The sequence below is a fragment of the Catharus ustulatus genome, chromosome 14, assembly GCF_009819885.2.
Source record: "Catharus ustulatus isolate bCatUst1 chromosome 14, bCatUst1.pri.v2, whole genome shotgun sequence".
NCBI lineage: Eukaryota > Metazoa > Chordata > Aves > Passeriformes > Turdidae > Catharus > Catharus ustulatus.
The window spans coordinates 15,280,089-15,306,259 of NC_046234.1; the positions used below are offsets into that span (position 1 = coordinate 15,280,089).

General features: G+C 55.4%; 1 protein-coding gene across 1 annotated transcript in view; it reads right to left on the reverse strand.

The window, feature by feature from the left end:
* EFNB1 (ephrin B1) overlaps positions 1-26,171 on the reverse strand; it is a 47,822-nt gene that overhangs the window by 19,960 nt on the left and 1,691 nt on the right. The window lies entirely within an intron of this gene.

Consider the following 26,171-nt stretch of genomic DNA (forward strand, 5'->3'; position numbering starts at 1 on the left):
CTCTGCCCGACGGCCAGGCAAGGAGCTTCCTGCAGGGACAGGCAATAATTAGGCATAGGGAGAAGTCCTGACAATGGGGTGCAGGGAGGGATCCCGTCCACGCCCTGGCTCCCTGAGGAATTCCTGTCCTTAAATGGAAGGGAAGGAAGCATCCTGCAGGACAACTTCTACGGAGCCAGGCTCAACAGCGTGCCCAGGAGCGTGGGAGGACCGGATGGAGAGGAGCAAGGAGGGAGGAAAGCTATTCGGGGCTGGAAGGCAGGGCATTGGGAAGGGTAGGAAGGCAAGATGCTGATAATTAACATTCGGATCTCGGTATGGTGGGGCAAGGCACTGATTAGGTTTTTTCAGCGTGAAGGAGAGGATTAGGGCAGCAAGGAGGGAAGCAGCAGATCATCTACTTTGATGTAGGCAACTAAACGCGTTCCTGATGGGAGATAAGGTGGGAATGGATTTTCCTGCAGAGTTATCTCTGCTGCAACTCTCTCACGTAATCTGGGCACGGCAAAACACAACGCGAGCGCTTTGCCAAGGCTGCACGGCCACGCTTCCCCTTCCGCTGTCGGACACAGCCCATCCCTGCCCCAGCCCACCCCAGAGATTGGATGGGGGCCTGGATACCTTCTCCCCCAGCCAGCTGCTCTGGCTGGAGCTGCAGGCTCCATGGAAGGAAGATCAAACACACAAGACCAACCTGCTCCGTGGCTCTATGCAAGTCTTAGCAAGAAGCCACAGAGCTGGAACCAGCACCAGGCCTTTGGCTGCAGGAGCCCAGCAGATCCATAGGCTGGGCTGGGAGCAGGCAGGCGGAGCTGGAGCCCACGCACCCCCAGTGCCCTTGGCACGGGCTCTGCAGCTTGGTGCCAGCTGAAGCAGCAGGGCAGACACACAGACATCATGTGCACCTCACAGCTTGCCAGGTGAGAGGAGCATCCCAGCCACCCAGGGCACAGCACAGGGATGGCGGGCACAGCCTCATCACACAGCTGGATTTAGAGGGGTTATGGGTCTGTCCTCCCTGCCTGGCTGCAGCTCCAACACATCAGCTCCAGCAGTACCCAAAGCAGCACAATGGAGTAGTTGGGATCATCCCAGCTCGTGAGGCTGCAGGGAGTTTTGTACAAGTCATGATTCGGGCAGAAGATGACCAGGAACGGGAATCTTGGCCCCAGGAGGGTCTTTAGGGACGCAGGTGGGATGCAGAGCCCGCCTCCATCCCGGCATTGCAGGCAGGTGAGCCATGCTTTGCTTCACACTACCAAGTAGGTCACCTGGCCAGTGGCCAGCACGGCCTTCCAAAGCCTGGGGAGCGATAAAGGCTCCCCCACCCACGGCCGGAGCCCTGACGCAAGGGCCGGAGCAGCAGCGGGAGGCGGAGCAGCCCCTGTCCCTCCCTCCCGCCCGGCCGCAGACACGCAGCGCAAGTGAACACTTGCATGGGTTCCCACCCCGAGAGGCAGCTGGATCCCACACTCCTTTCTCCACAGTTGGGCTGAGTCAGAGGCTTCCTGGCACAGGACTCTGGAGTGACTCAAGCTCCCTCCTCCAGCCCCTGCCAGCTCCCTCCTGCCCAGAAGATGCCAAACAGGAAGCCACAAACAAGTCAAGCAGATGTCTTGCACCGCCAGAGCAGGAGGAGAAGGCTCCTATCCACCCTCATCTCCATACCAGGAGGACCTATCACACCTCTGTGGCCAAAACCTTGGCCAACACTGCAAACCAACCGGTCCCTGGGCCACCAGCCTGTTGGGATCAGGCCAAATGGATTTGTAAGCAGGGGAGGGGCCATGAAGTAAGCGAGGGAGTTGAGAACCTCCCAGCACCACATCCTGCTGGCACCTCTTCATCTCAGGAACTTCAGGACCAAGGCCTACCTTTGGTTTATGTAAGGATAAAACAAGGAGGAAAATCCCTTCCATGAATGCTCAGTCTGAGCTCCAGAAGCACACAGCTGCTGTCTGGGAATTAGCCCAGGAACATCTTCCAGATCCATGAAGACAGAGCCATTTCTCTGTGCACAGTTTTTGTGCTGCTCCCTCCAACCACTGCTCCCCACCAGCCACATTCCCACCTGCACACAGACCATTTTCCCTTTGTCCTCCAATTTTCCTGCTTTTTTCTCCTTTATTTCCCCTCTTCTCCAACAGCAGGGTTGTTTCCAGATGACAGCCTGGGCAGCACAGGAGAGGAGATAAACCTGAGGCAAACCCCTCACACAGCTCTTGCAGCTTTTCACCACACACAGAGACCTTTATTTCCCCCAAAAATTCTGCTTTGTCACAAGAACAGCTTGTGATGATCGTCCTAGAGGAGATCAACAATAGCTCCCACCATGCCAGAGGCTGGTTCTCAGGGAAATTCTCCTTTAAAATACACAGTGAAAAGCAACATTTATCACAAGAAAAAGAGAGGAGAAAAACGTCCAAAAATTGTCACATGTTGCCTGAACGCAGGATTTCAGCCAGTTCTGGAAGAATTTTAGTTCCAAGGGATGGCTGAAGACAAAAAGGAATTACACTCTTGACTTGTCTTCACAAGGACATGTCTTCAGATTTATCTTAACCCGGAGGAGTGAACAGAGCAACTCTTAAATTAATAGGGAAATTCATCGTGCCCTCAGAGCACCCGCTGTAATTTCAGGGAGGGAAGTGGGAATCTGCTGTTCCTCTGGAAAACACAGCTTGATTTCCCTGTTTCAAGGTGAGAAGGGGGGAAAAAAAAGGAGAAAAACTAAAACTTAGCTTAACCTTAAGGCTGAAACAACTCTCAGCATTAAGAATCACTCTCCTCTACCTTGCCCACCATGCAGGAGGAGGAGAACGGCTCCAGTTTTATTCCTGCCCCATCCTTGGCAGTGTCAAAGGCCAGGGTGGATGGGGCTTGGAGCAATCTGGGCTAGTGGATGGTGTCCCTCTCCATGGCAGGGAGTGGAACTGGATAAGCTTTAATGTCTCTTCCAACCCAAACTATTCTGGGATCCTACAACTGGCACCACCACCAGTACACAGTAACATCCCAGCATCCTTTCTCCTGATGTCCAAGGGGGTGGAAATTATTAACTACAGCCATTAAAGCTTAAAACAAGTATTTTTGTCGCCAGCTGAGCAGGTGGAGAGCGCTGGCAGCTTCATCCCTTAAAGCCCCTGAGGTGATCTTTGGGTGGCACCCTTTGGGTGGCACTGGCAGAGCCAATCCTGGCCATCCCAGCCAGGCATCCCCATCCCCAGCACCACTGCAGGCCCCCGGCCCCCGGCCCCGCAGGTTCCTTGGGAGCGATCAGGTGGCAGCGTCCAATTTCCTCATTGTTTGGGGAGGTGTTTTCTGATGGGAAAGGTGAAAAGGGGATTTGTGAGCCTTGTAAACCGATTCCTCTGAGTTGGGTAAACAACGGGAGCTCTGTTGGCAGCAGGATGCCGGGATGCCGGAGCAGGGAGATGGGATTAAAGTGCAGCCTCTCCCGTGCCCTGAGCTGGGGGGTTGCTGGTGGGGCCCCCAATCCCTTGCAGAGCCCCCCTCACTTCCCCTTGGGGGTCCAAAATGCAGGATCTGATGGAGTGACGGAGGGTTACAGGTGGGAGCTGCTGGAAGAACCAAGGCCTCAGCCAGGGCCTGTGTCAGAGGTATCCCACAGCTGGGAGGGGAGGAAGAACACAAGCTAAGCAGGAAAACCAAGCAAATTTGGCCAGAGAATCACCAGGAATGACACCCCACTCTTCCACAGCCCCCTTCCATGCAAGCACCTCCCCTCCATGTGGGCACACATGGATGAGCCAACACAGTCCCAGCAATCCTGCAGACACAAGTTTCTGCAGATAAGTCATCCAAAGCCCTGAAATCCAACAGTCCTTCAGCTCTTTGTTAGGGAAGACCAAAAAATGGCTTAAAAATACAATTTTCTAAAAGAATGGGTTGACATATTTTCCAACTGCTCTCCCCCTGGAACCAAGCATTCCTTGCACCATGTCAACCACAAAATCTCCGGGGCAGCATCACCTTTCCCCACATCCACCACATACGATGCCCCTCACCTGATTTCAGGCTTGGCAGAAACAGAACAACATTTCCCAAGAACCTTCTCCTTGGAGATGTTCTAAAGCTGATGCTGACATACATATAAGATGACATATGCTAAATGCTGTTTGTTTCAAAGAAATCCAAAAATAACTGGATCTTCCATAGAGGACATGTATGTCTGGCAGGGAAGGCTGACAATGCCTGGCAGAGCGAGACCTGCAGGAGCTGGGAGGTTTCCCTGGTGTCTGGGCAGCTGAAATCCCCACAGGCCTAGCTCTCCACACCAACAGAGCATGTGAGTCCTTCCACATGGATCACAGCTCTCACCCACTGGGAATCTCCTCAAGGAAGGGATGGGGAAGGGCCAAACCCAGTAAAAATGCCAAAGCTCTGCGTTTAAACTGGGTGTTGGATCCTGAAAAACACTCCTGCAATTTGCTGGTGCCCAGCGACACAGAAATCCAATCCTGCCCTCTCTGCCTCACTTGCCCAAAGCTTCCCTGGGACACAGCAGCCAGGCCCAGGCACTGGGGACTCTCTGTCACCAGCCAGAAGAATCAGTCCTGTCCCCAGAGCTGTCTTCCAGACCCTGATGTCACAGAGACACACCACACTTCTGCCATTGAACAGTCCCTGCACAGCTCATCCAAAGCTCCTTGGTGACCCAGCCACCTCTGCCCTTGCCAAAATCTGTATTTTCACCAAGAAAGAGAATTGAGAGGTCAGTAGTGAAAACTGGAACCTAAGTTAGGTGAAGTGGGACATCACAGGTCAAACGGCATTACCAGATAGGGACAACCACACGGTCCTCAGGGAGCTTGAGCTGAGAACATCAGACACCTCCCCTGTCACAGGGAGAGGTTCTCCTGCTGACACCAGGAGGTATCAATGAGACAGTGCAGCCCCCACCTACCTCACTTCACCTTTTCAGAGCCGAGGACAATCAAACCAGAGGAATTACACCCTAATCCCAAAGGCCCAGCTGATCCTAGCACGCCACCAACATCCACAGCCCTTCCCCAAAGTAGTGCCAGCACACAGAGGCACAGCCCCTTTCTCCTGTTTGACTCCCATTGAGCTCCTGGGAACAAAGATACTCCGTGGAAGGAAGTTAATTACAAGTGGAATGAAAAGGTTCCTCCCTCTGTATCTGTCGCCTTCTCGCTCGTCCATCGCGCCGCTCATCACCACAAGAGGGTAAATAGGAGCACACGAACCCCCACGCTCTCAGATCCCTCTCCTTTCATGTGCTCCTCTATTATTAGTCTCCTTTAGAAGAGCCTGCCATCTTTTTTCCCCCTGCTAATCTATGGATAATTATTTTCCTTGCCCTTCGGCAGCCCTCTTCTATTTCTGCTCTATCCTTTGGAGCTGAGGTGGCCACACAGAGCCTGCAATTCCAGGTATCTGAAAGCAGCTCCTATCTCCTGCACTCCTTTGGTCTCTGCTGCTCAAGGAGAGATTTTTCACCTTCCAGCCCCGCCAGCTCCTCACCATCCCTGGGAGAGGGGACAGCCTTGCTGAGCCCCCCTGGGGCCGTCCCATCCAGTCCCCCTCCCAGATACACTCTAAGGCCCTTTTTTTTTTCCTCATCTCGGGTTTAATGAGGCCCATTCAACTCTCCCAAAGACAAAAGGCCCTTCTCGTTTCCAAACGGATTTACACGACGCATCAGTGAGGCATAAACGGGTCTCCATGGCAACACTCACCGACCCCCCCCAGCTCTGGGATGCCATTTTCCAGCTCTGCTGCTCCCCAAAACCCTTTTGTTGCTTCCCTGCCAGCTGGGAGGCTCCTCACAAGCTGGTAACCCCCTCACCCCATATCCCAGGGGTGGCAGGGGTGACATTTTGTGAGGTGAAGTTACAAGATGCCCAAGGCAGCATCCCTCTGGCACAGACATCTCGGAAAGCTCCGCGCTGTGACCAGCTCCAGGTCACGGTCAAGGCAGGGTTGGGTTTGAGCAGAAGGGATGGAAACACCAAGTGCAGGGGAAAACGAACCCAAGCTGCCCGTCTCTGCAAAGAAAGAGGGGTGATGCCCAAGGCAGTGCAGCCAATTCACACTCAAACACCAGCCCCAGTCACAGCATGGCTCCCAGCACTGCTCCACAGGGAAACGGGTGGCTCTGGGAATTCCCATGGCTTTGACAATGGCCAAGAGGCCACTCCAACATTACACACAGAGCTTTGGCAAACAGGAGCCTCATGTTCAACACTTTGGACCATAACTCTCCCCAGGCAGCCTCAAACACCGAAAGCTGAGAGAGTACCTTGCTTATCCTGAGCAGCCCTGGAAGCAGGGAAGATGGGATGCAGGGAAGGGGGGATGCAGGGAAGGGGGGATGCAGGGAAGGGGGGATGCAGGGAAGGTGGGATGCAGGGAAGGTCTCATACAGTTCCCTGAGCTTTGTTCACATGTTACAGTCACTGCCATAGCTCTAAAGACCAAGTCCTCATCCAATATTGAGGACACACCAGAGAGCCCACTTTTCCAGGAAAATACCCACCACTGCTGGGTCTCTCCAGCAGAAGTCAGGAGCAGAATCCTAGTTTCAACTGCGAATCTGCAGCTTGTGGACAGGTCTGTTTTCCCCTCTTGCAGCCCAGACCCCCTGTCCCAGGGAAGAGTCACACCAAGAGCAGAGGAGGGTTCCAGCCATCAGGATGCTGGGAGAACAGGTCAGCAGGCTTCAGGAAAGCTGGCAAGGATGCTGTAGGATGGCAGCCACACCTCAGCACCCACAGCCAGCAGCTGCCACCACAGCTGGTGACATCTCTGGCCCCAGTGACTCAGCCCTCCTGTGCCACAGCAGGGCTGCAGGAAGGGCTTTCTCCCTGAGCTATCCCCGTAATTACAGCATGGCCAGGGAGAGTATCCAAGGAGGATGACAGATCACCACCACCAAAGGCAGCGCTCACAAAAGGAGTTCTCCTTTGTCCCATCGTGGGTTTGGCCAGCCTGTATCCTGATGCCAGTGCACCACTTCCAGGGACAGCTGCTGACCACCCTCATGCCCCAAGGAGGAGGAAGAAGAGAAGGAGGAGGCAAGAGAAGGCTCCCAGCCCTCGTGGCAGCCGGGCCTGCCAGGAGCAGCCATGTGCTGCTCCTTCCTCCCAGGTCCACGCACACTCCCTGCGCTTGGACGCTGCACCCGAACGATCTCAATGCAAACCTCGCAAGGGGGGGAAACAAAACCTGCTGCTAATTGAGGGATTTTGGAGTAGATTTAATTAGGGCCAGAGCACTGGCGCAGGCTGCTGCTGCCACCTGCAGCACTCTCCGCAGCCGCTGGCGTGGGCTCGGGGGACCCTGGGCTCCCGCCCACGCCCGCCTGGGATCCGGACAGGGAATGAGGAGCACCGGGAGCCGCACCCCCCCAAACTCGGTATTTCCCAGCACAATAAGCACCTCCAGCAGCGACGGAACCAAGGGCTTGGCCAAAAAATAAAAAGGAAGAAAAGCCATATTTTCTCCCTGGAGTCGGATCGTCCCGATCTCCCCTCGGAGGAATCAAGAGGGGCCGAGTTATCTAATTAATGCTGGCAGAAGCGGGAGGCCGAGGGCCGGGGGGCGGCGGCGGCCCACAAAGGCAGCGTGGGGAGCGGTCTCCCCGCCGCCGCCGCCGGCATCCCCCGGCAATGGGGCCCCACGCTGGGAGTGAGGTAAGAGGGGATTCAAAGGGGGGTTTGTCAGGGGTTTTGTTTTTGGAAACGGGGGAGGGGAAGGGGACAGGGCTTGACAAGAGCTGACAGACAACTGAACAAAACCATAAGGGCCATGAATGGCAACACAGCGCTTTAATTGGCGTAGGAATGGAGAGAGAAGTGAGACAATGAGGCTGAGCAGCGGCGGCGGGGCTGAGGTGTGGGCAGTGGGCACTCACCTTCTCCCACCCGCACCCCAACCCCTACCCCAACAGAGGTTGGCAGCTGGATGCTTCACTGTGATCCCATCCCAAAAAACCCCACCTAAAACCCACAGGGAGAACACGGAGGCAGAATGACAGAGCCCAGCACACGTCAGGCATCACAAAACCCTGACGGCACCAGGAGCGGCACAATCCCAGCCCCGGGATGCTGCAGATATTAAATGATCCATCGGAAACAGCTCATGTTCCCGCTCAGCTCACTGCGTTTTCCGGCTTCGGTTTGGCCACTCGTGCCCTGGCTGCAGCCCCGCTCATCCGGAGGACAGGGGGCCAGGAGGGGGAGAGAGGGAGAGGCAGGTTAAAAGGGAACACGGTTGGATCAGCAGGGTTCCCACTCCTTCCCTGACCCCTCCGAAATAAAACGGAGGAGATTTCGTCTCCCGGTTCCAAAGCAAAGAATTACTTTGGCAGGGGCTGCGGCGGCGGCTGGGCGCCCACTTGGAAGGGAAAGCAGCAGGAATATGCCCAAGGAACCCAAGACAAGCCCTCCCCGCCAGCCCCGCTCATTCTCATGCAGATCAACCCCAGTCGGGACAGAACGGAGGTAAAGTGCAGCCCCCCCTCCCCAAGCAGGGCTGGGGGCACAGGGAAGGGGGAGTGGGGGCTCAGCACACCAGACCTGACACAAACCCCAGTGTTCTCCAAGATTCTCCCTCGTCCCACCTCTCCTTTTCCAGCTCAGCTGGAAAAAAAAGAACTGAAAGCTAAGAGCCAAGAGCTGGTAGCTGGGCCTTAACAGAGAGGGAGCCTCTTCCTTCCTGAACCCCAGCACTGACACCCCACTTAACCCTGCACCCCACAAACACAGTTTGCAGCCGGGATCTCAAACCTCCCCATGGCACAGTGACTCCGTGCTCATGCCACTGCATTCCAACAGGGACAGGAAGGTTCCCCAAACCCCTCAGCTTCCCATTTCACTAGCCACCTCCAAAGCAAGGGAGCAGGGCCACCAGCCTCCCTCATTTTTCTGAGAAATAGCAGAAAAATAAAGCCCACACATGTCCTGGGGGGCTCCTGCATTTCCCCTGGCTCCAGGAGCCCCTCACTGCATCCCAGAACTCGGATTTCCATCCCTGGAGATCCCACTGAGGGCTGGGTGACAGCTCCAGAGCACCCACCCAGCTCCCTGGGGCTTTGGCTCAGCCTGGGGATGCAATGCTGCGGTTTGGAAGGATTAATCCCAATGTTAGGAACTGGGTAGGGAGGAGCAAACCCTGCGGAGGGTTCCCCATCCCAGCTGTGGGATGCCCTGCCCTGCCCTGACAGGTCTCCCGGGTTTCGCCAGCCCTGCCAGCCCCTGGTCCCAGGGGAGCAGCGTCACCCCCACCGCGCCGCCCTGACTCACTGCAGGCCCTTTGATCCCCCGGCTCCCGGAGTGGCCAAACGAGTTCTGGCATTCCAGCTCTGGCTCCTGTCTGGAAGCGCCACCTTCCCAGGCAGCTGCAAATCACCAGCCCTCAGCCCTGGCGTCATTACTGGGAACTTGCTCGGCTGCCACCGGCACTGGGGGTTATTAAGAGCTTCCCAACCCCCCATCCCACATGCCATGTGCACATCTGCCCACAGCTGCCCAACCCCAGCTGGAAGGGACCTTGATGACCATCCAGTTCCACCCCTGCCATGGGGTGGGACACCTTCCACTAGCCCAGGCTGCTCCAAGCCCCGTCCTATGTAGCCTTGGACACTTCCAGGGATCCAGGGGCAGCCACAGCTTCTCTGACCTGTGCCAGGGCCTCATAATTCTCACAGGGAAGAATTTCTTCCCAATATCCCATCTAACCCTGCCCTGTGGCAGTGAGAAGCCATTCTCCCCTGTCCTGTCCCTCATTCAAAGTCCATCTCCAGCTGTCCTAGAGCCCCTTGAAGCACTGGAAGGGGTTCCAAGGTTTCACTGGAGCCTTCCCCTCTCCAGGCTGAACCAGGTCACCCCCTGTTCCTCACTCCCACACCAGTCCCACCACTGGCTCACTGCACTCGGCTGCCCAGGTCCTTTGGCCCTGCTCCACAGGGGTGGATGGGGCTGGGTTAGGTCTGGGAGAAAAAGCTAAAGATGAGTTACAGGACCTCAAAAGTTTATTAGTTCTCTCCCCTCTTGTCCTCCTGGCATCACCAAAGCCTGCAGAGCCAGCTCTGCAGGCAAGCTGGATCCAGTGTCCCCCTCTGGTCCTGCTCTGGATGTCACTCAGCAGGGCAGAAACTGCCCCTTTATCCCCAGAACCTCTTCCCAGTGCTGCCCACAGCCCTTCTTCACTGTGAGGTGCTCTTCTGGCACAACAGCCCAAATTTTCTCCATATCCACAGCAAAAAGATCCTCCTAAAGGTTTCACCACTTGAAGGAGTTGGGACACCCTTGTGCCCACAGCAGTCCTTCCACTGCTCCCAGTTTAGCCAGCAGAAGGCTGATGGGAAGAGCAGCAGCTGAGGGAGGGGCCAGCAGACAGAGCACAGCAGTGTCAGGTTTTAATCCCTCCTCCAGTACAAAGAGATCTGGCTTGTACTTGCTTTTATTTTTAGGCCAGATTTACATGTACAGCTGAACTTCAACCCAACATACAACTTCCAGCTGGGAATGGGAGAGAAGAGGAACCAGAACCCAGCACCGGCTCTGGTGTCACAGGCACTGCCAGAGCTGGAGATCTCAGGATTAGCGCTTCTTTCTGTCTCCAAGGATGTCACCAGACTCCACCGGGACACACAGCTCCCACTCCCAGAGGGAGCTTTCACAAGGCACTAAGCAAAGCTCGTGTTTAAACCTAAAAATAACCCAGCCCTTGGGCCTGGGGAGGAGGAGGAGGAGGGCAGAGCACCCAGCCTGTCCCGCTCCAGCGCCAGCAGTTTCCAATTGCCTGCGGACGGGGAGTGTTCCCAATCCTCCCCCCAGACGAAATCCTCCGCCTTGCCACCCACACTCATGGAAGAAAACTGGCAAGAGGCACAGGAGAGACCAAAGTCTCCCCCAACCACATCCTGCCCCCCTGCTCTGCTGCCAGATGCGATCCCCCAGAGCCTTGTCCCAAGGTCCCGCTAGCTCCAGCATTCCCAGTAGCATTCTCACCTCACTCAGCGTGTGCCACCACGCCGGGAGCCTCAGAGAGCCGATGCCACCAACCCCACAGGAGTTTATCCCAAGGTTGGTGTCTGTCTGTCCCGCTGACTCCCCACGCAGAGTTGGCCCCAAACCCCAACACAGAGCAATCCTCAAACCCACCAGAGCTGCGAAAGCAGAGACCAACCCCACCTTGGAGCGATGGTTTTGGGGTGCCCCCTAGAAAAGGGGGTCCCTTATCCTGGATTGGGAAAACCCCAAGTGACCAGCACAGGTGCTGTTGTGAGACCTTGCAGTCCTGCCCTGCAGCCCCTGGCAGGACTCACCCACACAAATCCCTCACCAGACTCCAAATCTCCTCCCTGACCCTCAGCTTCTCCGTCCTGCCCTGCAGCTCCTGGCAGGACTCACCCACACAAATCCCTCACCAAACTCCAAATCTCCTCCCTGACCTCCAGCTCCTCCATCCCTTTCCTGCTTCCCTCTCCCAGAAAAACCCTTCATGGGGCTCTAGCTTCCAGCTATCCCATTTCACTCCAACTCCCTCAATCCATTTACGTATTTCTCTGCATGTAAGGTGTTTTTTTCTTTGCCTTTTTCTTTTTCTAACTTATTAAGGAGAAAGTTCAAACCGTTGGCAGTGTCTGCGACACACTAATTTGGAACTTAGTGCAGTGTCGACATTGCATTAAGTATTTCTGTCAACCATGAGGACACACCATGTCTGTGTAAGAAATTACACCAGCAATTATAGCTAAAGAGGCATGTAAAATTTAAAAAAAAAAAATTAATGTATTCAGAAATGATAACTGACATTCTTATTAGGATTAATCTAATTTTAGTAGACTCATTTATATCCTGCCTCTGGATAAAAAATGAGTTTCAATTTTAAAACCTGGATAAAAAGTGGCATTTTTTAAAAAAGTACTTTTAGAAGTCACCCTGCATGATTAAGCGAGATGATAATGTGAGGAAGCTTAACAAAAAGCTGTGCCATTAAAGGAGATATTTGTTAAACAAAACAGAAGCAGAGATATTTATCAGACCCAGCAGATTATTCCAGGGTAACTCTGGTCCTGGCACTGCTGGGTGTTGCTTGCGGTCGCGAGTTAATGGAGAGAAAATTGGGAATGGCAGATAACGGGGAAGGGGCAGGAGTTTTGCTGGGTGCATCCTGCACCAGCGAGCCAGGGAATGGCAGCACTGATGAGAGCCATCCACAGCCTGGATGAGTCCATGGACATGGACAGGCATAAGGGAAAGCACAGGAGTCACTCAGAGCCTGGGAAGAAAATCCCCGAAGGGTGAGTCAGTTCAGCATATCCAAAAAAGAAAGAACGGGAGATGGAACACCAAGGTCCTTCCTGAGGTTTGCCGACACCAAGTGGGGCTCAGCCCGTTCCAGCATCGCCCTCCCCATCCATGGCACTGCCGTACATGGGCTGTTGGTACAAAATGTGCCCTTGGCCTCAAGCTCTGCTCTTGGCACGTTTTAACTCCATGGCAATAGATGCTTTGATTGACACGGCTCTGGCAGGACACTGGAGTGTCTCCTTTCCCTCTGCCAGCCCACCATACACTTCCTGCTACGTCAATCTCCAGCAACACCTCACCAACCCACAGACCTCATCCATGGAACCAGCCATCCCAGATGAGGAACCAGCCAAGAGGGCTCCTCCAAGCTTGCCTATTGCTTCATGTCCCCACATCCCCCACATGCCCATGAGCACCACGTCCCATGGGACACCGATGAGATCCCAGCCACTCCAAGGTGCAGGACACAGGGGCAGGAGGGCACAGACAGCCTGCACAGCCATGATGGGAGCTGGGGCACGCACAGGGCTGGGCTCCCTCCTCTCACCCGCATCCCCCCATTACAAGGGAACTAAGCACGGAAGCAAAGCACCAAAAGACTTAAGAATACGTGGAAAGAGTCAAAAGCTAAAGAGGAAAAAAAATCCCAGGCTGATTATTTTATTTTCTCCTGACAGTTTGAGCCACAATGGCCAATAAATCCCAATTACGGATTTTAAAAATGCTTCCTGCAGACACTTGGACCATCAAGGCAATTCTGGGCTCCCATAACTCCTGGTTTATGATGGTCATACATGTCAGTTTTCCACAGAGCCCAGCATTTCAATAAAATGACCATAAACCTAGATTAGAGATTAAAGGACTGACTCAGAAGTTGTCAGAGGAAGAAACAAGTTCCCCTGCAATTGCTTTGCCATTTTTACCGACCAACAGTTTGGCTTTTTGATGGGTTTATGCCAGCAGTAAATTTTGGGCTGCTGACAGCTCGGTGTGTGAGACGACTGAAGGCAGCAGCGGGGAGGTGCGGGGAGGACACGAGCCCAGCCCCGGGCTCAGGCGACAACTCAGAGATGAGAAGTGACAGGGCTGCTCCTGGGCTCCCCAGCGCCGGCACGGGGACACGGATGCCTGCTCCGACCGACCTCCCAGCCCCCCGACCTGTCACACTCCTCTCCAGGGAGCAGCTCTGTCCTCGTTTCTCCTCCTCCCACCTTGGCAGGGACAGGAGCTGCCAGCACATGGGAAAGTGACCCCCGAGGGCTCCCTCGGGGAGGGACCCCAGGGACGATGCACAGGGGAGCATCCCCGGGCCCCCCACCAGCAGCTGCTTCTCTCCCCAGCCTGTCACAGCAGCAGCAACAGCTCAAGGGAGACGCCTTTGAAAGGATAAACGGCAGGCGTTTGTTGTGCTCCCGTTTCCTGGATGAATGCGCTGCTTCCTTTTACTAAGTGCTCTCTTAGGAGAAGGAAAAGGGAAAAATAAAACAGCAGCAGAAAGGAAGGAGGATGACTCACAGTGAGGCCACATCTCCACCGACACGCGAGAGCTTCGAGATGGTGCCAAGGACAAAGGCTGGGATCAAAAGCACGGCAGCGGATCAAACACGAGCCCTCCCGGGGGAGGGGGAAGGTTTCAGGGAGCTGCCCGGGGGAGGAAGGTGGGATGGAGCCGGGCCCTGCCGGCCGCCCCTGGGCTGCACGCAGCCATCTCCCCTTCCTGAGCTTCAGCCACTGCTTTACAGCTGAACGGGAGCTCCGGCTGTTGGGGCTCATTAAGACACGCACTCAGGGCTCCACACCAGGACACGGGGGGAGATGGAGAGCACCAGGAGGAACCGTGGCTGCACCCAACAGGAGGTGAAAAAATGCCCTTTTCCTGAGGAAATGAAAGAGCTGAGCCCGGAGCTCAGCGCGCCGAAGGGGGCCCGTGCCCTTTCTGCCGGTGTCTCTCAAAGTCTATCAAAAAGTCCCATTTACATCAAAATGCCCTTCCAGACATGCTTCGATTTTACTTTTCCCCTTTCATCTCCGTCCCCCTCCCGCCCCACCTCACAGCCCCATTGTCCTCGCAGCACCAGGAGAGGGCCGAGCGCGCTGCCAGCGGGAAAGGAACAGGAGAGAAAGAAAAGAGCTGGAAACGAAGAGAGAAGCCGGAATCGCTCCTGGTCCCGCTCCAGCGGGAGCTGTGACCCCTTCTCCTCCGGCCTGATGCTTGGCGGCCGCCCCGGGGGACGGTGCTGGCCCCGGGGCACGGTGCTGGCCGTGTCCCCTCGGCGGGGACGGGGACTCGCTGCCCCAGCCTCCACTGTCGCCTGGGGCTCTGCTCAGGCTCCGGTGGCCACAGATGGTTTCAGTGAGCTTTAACAAAAGCCTCGGGCAAGGGCTGCAGGAGCCACCATCCTGCTCTGTGTCCCCAGCTCTCTGCACACCCTGCTCCCAGCACGGAGGCCACTGGTGGCACTGGGGGACCCCGACAAGGCGCTCTGGGCTTGGTCATGACCGCACATCCCAAGTGGTAATGAAGTGGATCGAGTGAAAGTGCTCCACTCTGCAGATGAGCCTTTAAAATGCCAGGGGAGCTGGAACACTTCCACAGGTGCCAGTGCCAGACTCTGCTCCCCCCAGCCCTGTCCCACCTGCCCTCCTCCAGCAATTTGGATCCACTGAGCTGTTTCCTTCCCCAACCCTGGCCCCAGCAATGCCACATCCTTCCCTCACTTTTCCAAACCCCTTAAAAGCACAAGTGCTTTCCCCAGGCTGCCGGATGGACACGCAAGCCCAAGACTGAAATCCGCTCCAGGTTCCAAGCGCAAACGAGGTTTAACTCCAGTTTAACCCAGTAAAGCCCAGCTCTAGCAGTGCACAGTCCCAATGCTGATCACCAGGCTCTGTCCACCTTGCCTGACACGGAGCTTTTCCAGTCCTCCCTTCCTATTGTCAGCATCTATTTTTAACCCCCAGCATTATTTCTCCCTGCGTGACTTCAGACACTCTCTGGGGACGAAGTGGAATTGCTGAGCTGGTTCCAGGCAAAGTGACTCAACTCTCACCTTCAGAAGCCACACAGGAATCAGAGGAGAAGTAAATTTTCCTCCATTCACATTTTCCTTTCTCTTTCCCTCCAAGCTCTGTCTGAGGCTGAATGCAGGGAAAGCAGCAGGGGGGGTAAAGCCTGTGTCCATCAGCAAGAACACGCAGCAAAGCCATTTTCCTCCCTTTTCTTCCCTGGTACCTTTATAATCAGCTGGATTCACCTCTGTGCCAGTTACCTTGGGAAAAATCCTGCATCCAGTGCTGGTGTATATGAAGGTTAGAATGGTAACCTTAACACAGGTGTTATGAGGCACAGGGAATCTCATGGAGAGAGGCACCATCCTGGCAGAAGGGAGGGAGCAGCATTCCCCTCGCGGGGCCCTGGGCCGAGCGCCGGTGCCGACGCTTCATTGCTCCCTTTGAGCTGGTCCTGCCGGCGCCGCAGAGCAGCAATTAAGGAGAAGGTCAGCAGCGAAGCCCTTCAAGAATCTGTCCCTTCAGGGGAGTATCCAAACAACCCCACCATTTGCTACCTTCTAATTCCTGAAGCGCACAAGCCCAACGCCAATCCAACGCCAACCCAACGCCGAGCACTCGGAGATGCCTCATGGAATGAGGAACGCGTGTGCTGCGTCAGCCAGATGTTGACATTATTTGGCATTAAGAGCCAATAAATAATCATTAATGCTGCTGCAGCAACCAGGCTCCCTGTAAGAAAGCCCAGATGCCAAAAACGCCGTGTTTATGGCACAAGGGGAGGCAGGATCCGGGAGAGCCGCCTGCCGCGCACAATGCAGCCGGCGCTGCCAATTCCAGAGCGTATCCCAGTCCTGCAGCACTCGGCATTCCTCCTGAAGCCCCAGCTTCTGTTCTCCCAGGTCCCCAGGAGGAACTGGGAGAGCTCCTGTGAGCCAACCTGCTTCCACAGCCACACAGGATCACACTGGCCAGCAGAAGCTGGGGTGACATCAGGAGTCGTTGCATTCCGAGCCGTCTGACACTGCTCCAGCCAGCCCTGTTTTTTGGGATGACTCCCTGGTTTCGCTCACTGGAGCTGGCAGGACGCTGGAACACACACAGCCCCGGAGACAAGGGGAGGCAGCATCTGGAAGCAATTATCCCAGAGCTCTTGTATCTGTCACCCATTCCTTTTGTAAGGAACCATTCTCAGTATCAGCAACCTCTCTGTCATAAACCAGGAAAGATTTTTTTCCCCCTCATGCCAACAAGGCAGTGGAGACTTTCCTGATGGAAGGGCAGGGTGGGCAAGGCTCCTCTTGCCAGGTCCCAGGAGAACTGGGCACAGTAGAGAAGGGCACCTGGAGGCACCTTAAGGAGGAATCCCACTCAGATAAGGAATACAGCAATTTGTCTCCTTTGCCTGAGCTCTGGTGTGATGTTGTAGCACTTCCAACATTGTACTTCTAAGTCTGATGCCTCAAAAACCTCCAACTGTTTTACAGGCATGGATGAACTTCTGGGAGCTCCGTGGGATGGTCCCCATGCCTCCAACGCAGCCCATGCAATTCCATCCTCAAACCATGTGCTCCATCCTAAACCAACACGCCTCCAGCCTCAAACCATGTGTTTCCATCCTCAACCCACGTGCCTCCATCCTCAAAGAGGAAAAACAAGGAGGAACAGGCCTTGTCTAGGAGAGCAGGAGCCAGGAGGATCCCACAGCCCTTCCCCACCATCCTGAACACCCCCACCCCAGGCTAGGTAGTCCCTGCACTCTCCCTGGCATTGTTCTCATCCCACACCGTGCTCAGGGACAACATGCACCTTCCATCCCAAAAGGAAAACCCAGCCAAGAAAGGCTGGTCAATGGGCACCAGGACTTTTACAGCTGGTTGGCACATCCAGAAAATCCCCAGCACCTAAAACAGTGGCACCCCCACCCACCTTCCCGAGCCCACAAACTCCACACGCAGCAGAGGGAGGTGGCTCACGAAGCCTTTCGTGCCTCTCTTGGATGTTATGAAACCAGGCAGGGAGCATGAAACTGCCTGCCGTGGGTGGGAGCACCCAGGGCTATATGGAGAGCCTGGAGGATTCCTCCGTGGTCTGAAAAAGCACGTGGGCTCCCCCGCCCCGCACACGCCCTCGCAGGGTGGGTTTTTCTTCTGGAGAGACTGGGTGAGCACAAATACCCAGCACAGCCCCACATGAAGGGGGTAATTAGGGAACAGCACTGAGCACTCACCAAGTCAGGGCAGAGATCAAAAGCAGAATCGAGTGTGAAACCTCACCAGGATCGAGAGCTGCTCCTGGGAATGGACTTCTGTGAGACCCCCCCTGCCCCACATCCCTGCATCCCAGAACCACTCCCTGCAGGTAGAGAACACCAAGCCAAGGCAACACAAGCAGGCTTTCCTCCATCCCCTACTCCAGCAAGTCTTCATGTAGCTCCGGGAAGTACAAAAAAAAAAAGAAAGAAGGAAAATAGGAAAAAGCTCTTCTACTGCCATTAAATGAGCAGCAGACATGAAGCTGTGAAGGACGGAGCGGTGGTAGAGGGCTGGGGGTCCAGGAAGCACAAGGGACCCTCCTCTCCTTTCCCCTCCCTCCCCTGCTTTGCCAGGATGTTGCTGTCTCAATTATTTCAGTAATTAGCTGAGCTGAGGCACTGCTAATGGGGGGCAGGGAAAGGGGGTGCAGGAAAAGGGAGGCACAAACCGGCCGGGATGCACAGCCAGATCTCGGCCTCACAAAATTTCCATGGATGAAGAATAATACAAATCTTAAACCCAAACACAGCTGAAGGGGAAATTCCAGCTGCCTCCAGCCCTTCACACCTCCAAGCGCCTTCCTGAATCTCCAATCCAGCCAGGCCTCCTTGGCCCAGGGAGAGGGAAGGGGGTTATGCATCCCCAGTGGCACTGGGACAGTCCTTCCCAGCTCCTGGGGACACACGTTCTCCTCCTCCTCCTCCTCCTCCTATGCTGTGAAGGAAGCTGGAACAATGGGATGCACCAGTGCCAGCTCCAGCAGGGATGGACACTCATGGACCACCCACCCAGCTGCCCAGGGACAAGGGACAGGCTGGGAGGGACAGCCTGGTACAGGGGGCACAGGCAGCTGCCAAGATCCCCTCCCTTGCTTAGTGTGAGGGGCAGCTCCCTGCCCTGGTGACACGGGGGGACACAACAGGGACAAGAGGAATTCAGCACGCTGTGGTCACTGAAGGAGGGGCTGTATAGAGCTCCCCCACATTCCCCCACCCCAGCTCTTCCCACAGGAGAGGGGCTGCTGGCTGAGCCATGGGCCAGACCTTCCCTTACAAAAATAACATCTTTTTTTTTTTTTTCTTTTAATTTCTTCTTTTGAAATAATTGACTAATTGGCCGAGCCCCAGGTCTGTGCTGGGAGTGGATCCCAGGTCTGCTCTTGCATAAAGCGTTTATTAAAGACATCACAAGAGGACAGGAGAGGAGGGGAGGAGAGGGGGGCCAGGCAGAGCCCGGCAGGCCAGGGCGGTGCCCAGAGCACGCTGGAAATTTCCCATCGCACCCAGAGGGAGGAAGCCCAAAAATTAATCCTGATCATCCCCCGCAGCACAGCTCTGCCCCGAGCAGGGCCTGACTCACCGGGATGGGCATCACCCGGGGCGGGCATCACCCAGGATAGGCAGCACCCAGGGAGGGCATCCCAGCCCCAGCACCCTCAGAGTGGGGCTGTGAGTACGTGAAAGGGAGGGGGTCCCCCTCCTCTCCTCCCTTTAATCCCCAGCCCCAAAGCAGAGCCCTTTCAGGGGAAAGTGTAATGCAATACCTGGAAAATTTCTCCCACCCGTTCTCCGCTGTTGGCTGCCAAATTTAAAACATATTTGCTGCCTGGCCTTGAAGAAACGTAACCTGCTGCCTAATTCCAACACGTTCGTTCTTTGGGGGGCAACGAAAAAATTCACAGAGCCGCTGGTGGCTCCTCTCCTTACACCCCACAGCCCTCGGGGCTGGGAGCTGCCAAAAAGCTGCCTGGGAGCCTCCGCCAGCACACACCGGAACGCCAGGAAAGAAAGAACGGGAGGGAGGGAGGGAGCCCTTGCACAGCAAGAGGTTTTTGAATCAATGTCCATAAGCCCCAAGAATCAGCTGGGGGTGCCACCAGCTAAAAGCCCTTGGAATATGCAACATCCAGGGCAGTACAAAACTCCAGAGCATGGGGAACAGGCAGGGAGAGGATCCTCACTCTGAAGTGGAGCCACCCCATCTTCCCTCACAAGTGGAGAACCGAGGAGCAGGTGGATGCACACACAGCCCCATCCCTCATCCCTCCACCCCAGCTCCTCACCAGGAGGAATTTTCTGGCAGGCTGGGGTTCCGAGGGGAGGCTGAGCAGTGGGAAGGGGCTGGGGGAGGGCACAATGTGTTTAGCAGACTGAGCGATCCGACAGGGCCCATTAAAGGAAACAATTTGTAATACAATAATTATTATGTCGTTTCTCTGGCCCCTTTCCTAAGCCTCCCTTTAAACAGTTTGAGGCTTGAGGGGTCTCTAGAAAGCAGAAATCTGTGGGGCTGAGGGTGCTCCAGTATCCACATGTGCCAGGATGAGGAAGATGGGATGGACACATGGAGCAGACATTCACTTGAAGCTCTCCATGCAATGGTTTGCTCACAATCCTTGAGTGAACAAAGAGGAACTGCTGCTCCCCAACTGCAGGGGATCATCAGCAGATAAGGGAACACCACTGGATGTGGATCCATGCTCGCTCCAACCTGGAGCAAGGCCGAGCCCCGCGGCCGCTCCAGCTCGGCTTTTCTGCTCTGAAGTTCTCGGCCGCACATCTGAAGAAAGCGGCAGTAGCGAACAACAGAGCGAGAGCAAGCAACACAAATCCCCGGGATAATGAGCCCGGAGGAGGGAGACGGTGGGCTCTGTCTGAGGAGGGAGCCGTGCTTTTATTGGAGAGGCCTAAAAGGGCTATAAATCCTCAGATTCAAAGGCGAACTCAAGCTCTTTTAAGTTGGAGGAAGGCCTGGGATGTGTCAGCTGGGAGGACTAACCACGCCGCGTCCCCTGCTGAAGTGGCCTCTTCAGCAAAGCCGCGGAGCAGCGCGGGATATTACACCCAGATCCTTTCCATATGCTCCCGGCCAGCCGCAGGCAGGGCACGGCGGCATCCCTGCCGGCACCGGGACCCGCCCGGCCCCCCGCACAGGAACACCGGCCACCCTGCCTCGATGGGGGAGCGCCTTTGTACCCATTCCCCTTCCAAACCACACTGAGGATGTGCCCCCCGAAATCCCAGGGGGAGCAGGGGGCTGCGTCCCTCCCTCTCGCGTTTGGCTGCGATACTACAGCAAGCCCAGACAAAGAGAGCGGAGCCCAGCACCAGCACATCCCTGCATCCCTGCACATCCCGAGGCTGCCAGCCCTGCCGGCCAACCAGCACGCCAGGCCGTGCTCCCACGTTTCAGAAATCCATTAAAAGGGAAAAATCGGTGGCAAAGAGGAGACGGCGCCGAGCCTCAGCCCCGCGCGAGCAACCACAGACGCTTCCCAGTCTAATGAGGAGGAAAACATGGACACACTCTGGGATCAATGGCAATGGTGGAAGGCAGTTTATAGCTCATAAGCCATGAAAAGGCACTTTTGCTTTTCCCAAAGTACCTACTCGAAAGAGGTGGCAAAAGCCAGGCAGGGCAGATGGTGCAGAGAGCTGGGCTCATCCTGGTAGGATTCCAGGAGCAAGGAAAGAGATTGCTGGATAGTGGGATGCTCTTGTCCCATCACCAGCAGTGACACAGGCCTGGGGGCCACCAAAACCAGCCAGGACCCCCAACTAGGGAGGGCATTCACTCCAAGGCTTTGAACTTTCCAAACTCTGCCCTGAAGGTGCTGGGACAAAAGGAGCTGGGACAGCTTGTGTGGCATCTCCCAAGTCCCACCCTGGCACCTCCACGATGGCACCAGCAAGGGCCAATCCACGTCAAACCAGGTGACTCCAAGCTTCTCACCACAGCCCAGCCCCAGCAGACAAGAGGCACGTGGATCTCTGTGCAGGCACAGCACTACAGAGGGATAGAGCCTTGGAAAAAGGGGAGATCATGGCTGTACACCAGCCAACCCAGCTCTGCCCTCACACAGCCCCCCTGGTAAAAGCCGGTCCCATGGCCTCAGAAAGGGCAAGCAGCCCACCTGGGAAGGGCCGGTTGCGGGTAGGAAAAGGTTATTCCCGAGCAGCCGAGGCAGGGTTATAAATAGCTGGCATTTTTGAAGTGCAGCTGCTCAGCTCAGCTCAGCTCGGCCGGGGCGGCACTGCCACGCCGGCACCTGAGCCGGCTCGGATCCCGCCCGGGGGCTCCGGCAGGGAGAGCTCACAGAGAAGCCACTGCTCACTGGAACACCATAAGGAACCCCCCAAACCTGTCCCCTCAATCTCCCGGGAGGAGGGACTGGAGGCCCTCGAGCCACACTCCAGGGATTGCCCGCAGCCTCCTCTCCAGCTCCAGCAGAACCTGCTCCACGGAAGGGCAGGGGCCAGGAAAATCCCACTGCGCACAAATCCAGCCTCACCGAGCAGGACGTTTAGCCCTGGCTTGTCCGACTCCTCTGGCACCGAGCCTGGACAGGTTGGGGGAGCCAGGAGTGCCAGGATTCCAAGGCTCCAACCAGAGATGGATCCAGACACTCCACGAGCCCAGCACCACTGCTCCTTCCAGAGACAGGATCTCAAGGCTCGGGCACAGCCACGAGCTGAGCTCTGATGCTCCAAGTGGAGATGAAATCCAGAGGTTCCAGCACAGCCCTGAGTAGATCAGGAGGGCTCCAACCACAGATGGGATCCTAAAGCTCTGGCACAGCCATGAGCTGGTGATCAAGCAAGAGACAACCCACGAGGGGCAGGAAAACCCCTCCCTATGCACCAGCCCTGTCCACAAGCAGGAGGACCACCACCACCATCCCTCCTGCTCTCCGGAGCAGGATTCTCTGCCACACCACCGGTCCCAGAGCAAGGGATGGAAGGGGAAAAGCATCGGGAAACAGCAGCAAGGAGCTGGGCTGTCCCTCAGCCCTGCACAACAAAAGCCCCACAGCCGGGCTGTGCATTCCTGCCCAGATGTGACGCCGTGATAGCGCCGAGCGAGTCCTGCTCCTGCTCCCCGATCCCAGCAATCATTAATTAGAGACAGAACGGAATCAGCTTTGTTTCTCCCCACCCTATTCCAGCTGCCAGACTCCAAGTAGCATGTGCTACTGATCGCTCCAAGATGTTTTCCCACCAGAGTCCAGCGCTCCTTGGGCAGACAGGCTTCGCAGCAGCACGGCCACCGCTGTGCCGAGGACAGGGTGCCCTGCCACAGGAGCAGAGAGCACAAAGCTATGGGAGAGCCGGGGGGAAGCTGGGACACACAAATCCTACATGGAAACAAGGGATCATCCCCACTGCTAAGCCCCTGTTTACAGGGGCAATCCAAACAGCTTCTGACGGACGCCGTGCGTGGGACTACTCATGCACTGCGGCTCTTTGCGACCCCCAAGATCCTAAAAACACAGACAGTGTTTGGGGGAACCCCTGAACCCCCACTGAAGCTGTTTGAGGGGACCCCTAAACACCTCGTGAAGCTGCTCAGAGGGACCCCCAGCCCAGTTGGTTGCACCAGCAAGGGCACAGGCACATCCCACCCTGCCACATCCAGCCCGTTTGGGATAAAGATTCAAGGGAACAGCTTAGATTCCAAAGTAACACAAGAGCTCAGGAGCAGTGGATGGAGGCAGCCCCTTCCAGCCCCCTGCCAGCCCTTCCCAGTCAGAAATGGCACAGAAGCCCCATGGAAGCCCCATCCAGCCCTACTGCCAGGCAGATCCAAGGAGCTGCAGCAGCTGTTTTGCTCCGGAGAAAGCTCCGGCTCCTTTTACAATCAATCAGCCACCCCATCACAGCTCTTTTTTTCTTTTAAAGGAAGCAGTTAAATCCATTTTATGGAATCCAGCGGTATTTACCCGGCTACTGCAAGAGCCGCAGCCCTGCCTTCTTTTTTTTTTAATTTAAGTTAATGAAGTCATTCCCAAACGACCTGCAAGGAGCCCTGGGTGCTCCTTTCCCCCTGGCACAGGGAGAGGGAGAACACCTCTGGTGAAACCTGGGCTGGGCACAGGGGTTCTGCCTTGTGGGGAGCAGGAGCTGGGAGGGTTCCCAAAGGCCTGGCACCCAGAAAAGGGTTCCTCCCATTCCAGAGGGAAAGCCCAACTGGAAAGCAGGCTGTCCAGGCTTGCTTTGCCCAAGCCAGCCTTCGGAGATGAAACAAAGCCCTGGAAAGGCCAAGGTGCACATGGGGGCCATGGGATTCTTGATGGGAACACAGAATTATCAATCCTGGAATGGTTTGGGTTGGGAGGGGACCTTAATGCCCATCCAGCCCCACCTCACCTCCTGCCATGGGCAGGGACCCTGTCCCAGGCTGCTTCAAGCCCCGTCCAACCTGGCCTTGGATACTTCCACGGATCCAGGGGCAGCCACACCTTCTCTGGGCAACTTATGCCACGACCTCCTCACCTTCACAGCCAAGAATTTCTCCCCAAAATCCAACCTAAACTTCCCATCTTTTTAGTTTAAAGCCATTCCCGACCTCTCAGCCTCAGGAAGGGGGAGTCTCTATAAGGCAGAAATGATTTTAAATTAAAAATAAGGAGCAAGTTTTCCCTATTGCCCAAATGCTGACGCTCCTGCACCCACGGTTCCCGTAATTCCATTCCATCTGCTCCGACAAGCCCCCCGCTCTGGAGCTCTAGGCCAGCCCTTCCCCTCGGAAACAGCCTTCCCACAAGCACTTTGTCCCTCGTAAAACGGCATTAAAAGAGGCAAAGATCTGCCAGGCTTCAACCCCAGCGCTGACAGAATTCCATGGGACACCATCATGTCATTAAAGGCAGAATAAAAATACCACGAAGGATTAGACTTTTGTCTGGTTTTATTTTTTTCCCTCTTCCCCTCACCTTTTTTTTTTTTTTTCCTCTTCCTTTAAATAAATGCATTTATTTGGTTTTTAACAAGTTTGGAGCTGAGCAAAACTTTCTGGAAGGGGAAGAGGGAAACGCAGAGGCGAAAGGAGCCGTTCTCCGGAGCTGCGTGGATGATGTGTCCCATTTCCCCCACCTCCTTATTAAAATACTTTCTGGGGAGGCGAATTCCAGCCTGAAATGAATTTTCCAAACCATATTTTATTAGGAATGCTTCCCTTTAACGGTCGGTACAGGAGCCCACCAGGGTCAATATTTCTCCCAAATTACAGCCAAGGGAGTTGAGAAAGGATTTAGGCAGAATTCCTCCGGCAATTCCCGGCTGTCCAAGGAGAGCAAGCTCCCACCGCCCCCCGGCCGTGCAGCAAAGGGGACGGGTAAATCCCAGAAGCACTTTCCCCAAAGCCCCCCTTGGACACGATGGAATAAATTAAATCCGTATTGCCTCTCCAAGGCCCCCTTCCAAAGGGTTCTGCAGGCATCCCAGGGAAAGCTCACTCACAGGGTGAGCTCATCCCGAGCACAGGTTTGAGACAATTATCACTTTTTCCAACAAAACCATTCCTAGGTCTATTTTTTTTTCCCCTTTTCAAGGCCCAGCATCCTCACAGTGGGAAGTGGGTAATGATTTCACCGCTGGCTTTGGGACACACACCCAGGAGCCGACCTGGGCTTCCCAACCCAGCACACAGCTTAAGCCTGACTTAACTCGATTAGGAAATCATTCCATCTATCGGATGTGTTATCAGCATCCCTCTGATAACACCAGGAGCCCCAGACTCGCTGGTGGAACTGGAGCCCACAGTTCCCAGCTGCCCAGAAAGGGCAGGAAAATATTTTCCTTATTTACAGCAATCGCGCTGAGGCCGGCCGGGCCCGGAGCGCCACGCTTGCTCCTCGGATCCGTTGGAAAATTCCACTTAGCCATGTTATTTTAAAAGGCTTTAGCTCTCTTTACTCTAAAAACAAGAGTTAAAGCTCAGCAGAGTGGGATGGGGGCTGGCACAGCCCCGGTATTGCCCCAGGAAGGGGTTTGGAAGCCCAAATAGAACAGTGAAGGGTTTTTATGGATCTATCTGGAAGATAATCCCAATCCAATCAAGAGCATGAGTTTTCCTGCAGCTGGGGCCGGACTTTGCTCAGCACATCAACCCCCAGACTGGTTTCCTCAACCCCCAGACTGGTTTTCTCAACTGGGTTTGCTGGGAGCAGCCGTGAGGAAGCTCTGCCCAGTGCCACGCAGCTGGCAAAGCTCGGAGCTGGGAAAGAAAGCGACGGATCCCAAAGACGGATCCAGGACACGAGGATCCGGGATCGCTCCATAGGGGCACAGACTGGAGGGATCCCAGTGGGATCACGGCTGGGCCCCAAAAGTCAGCACAGAAGCAAAACACTTCCATGGGTTTTGCCCGTGCATGTCCCAGCAGAGCCATTCCTGGGTGGAAACACTGACGTTTCGGGCGCTTCCCACTCTCTTGTCCCTGTGGGGATAGAGGGATGGGGAAGCAGCCCCATGTGGGATGGAACATTCCCAGAAAGCTGTGTCCAGGGCAGACAACCTCTGAGTTCCAAATCCACAGAAAACCGAGAGCAGACAACCCCCAAACTCCAAATTCCCGGAGAACGGAGAGTGGGCAACCACTGAGCTCCAAACTGGGGGAGAACTGAGAGTGGAAAAGCACCAAACTCCAAACTGGGGGTGGAAAAGAACCAAGCTCCAAACTGGGGGAGAACTGAGGGCGGAAAAGCACCAAACTCCAAATTGGGGGTGGAAAAGAACCAAGCTCCAAACTGGGGGAGAACGCAGGGCAGACAAATACTAAGATCTGAATTTGGGGAGAATAGAGAGCGGCAACCAAGGAGCTC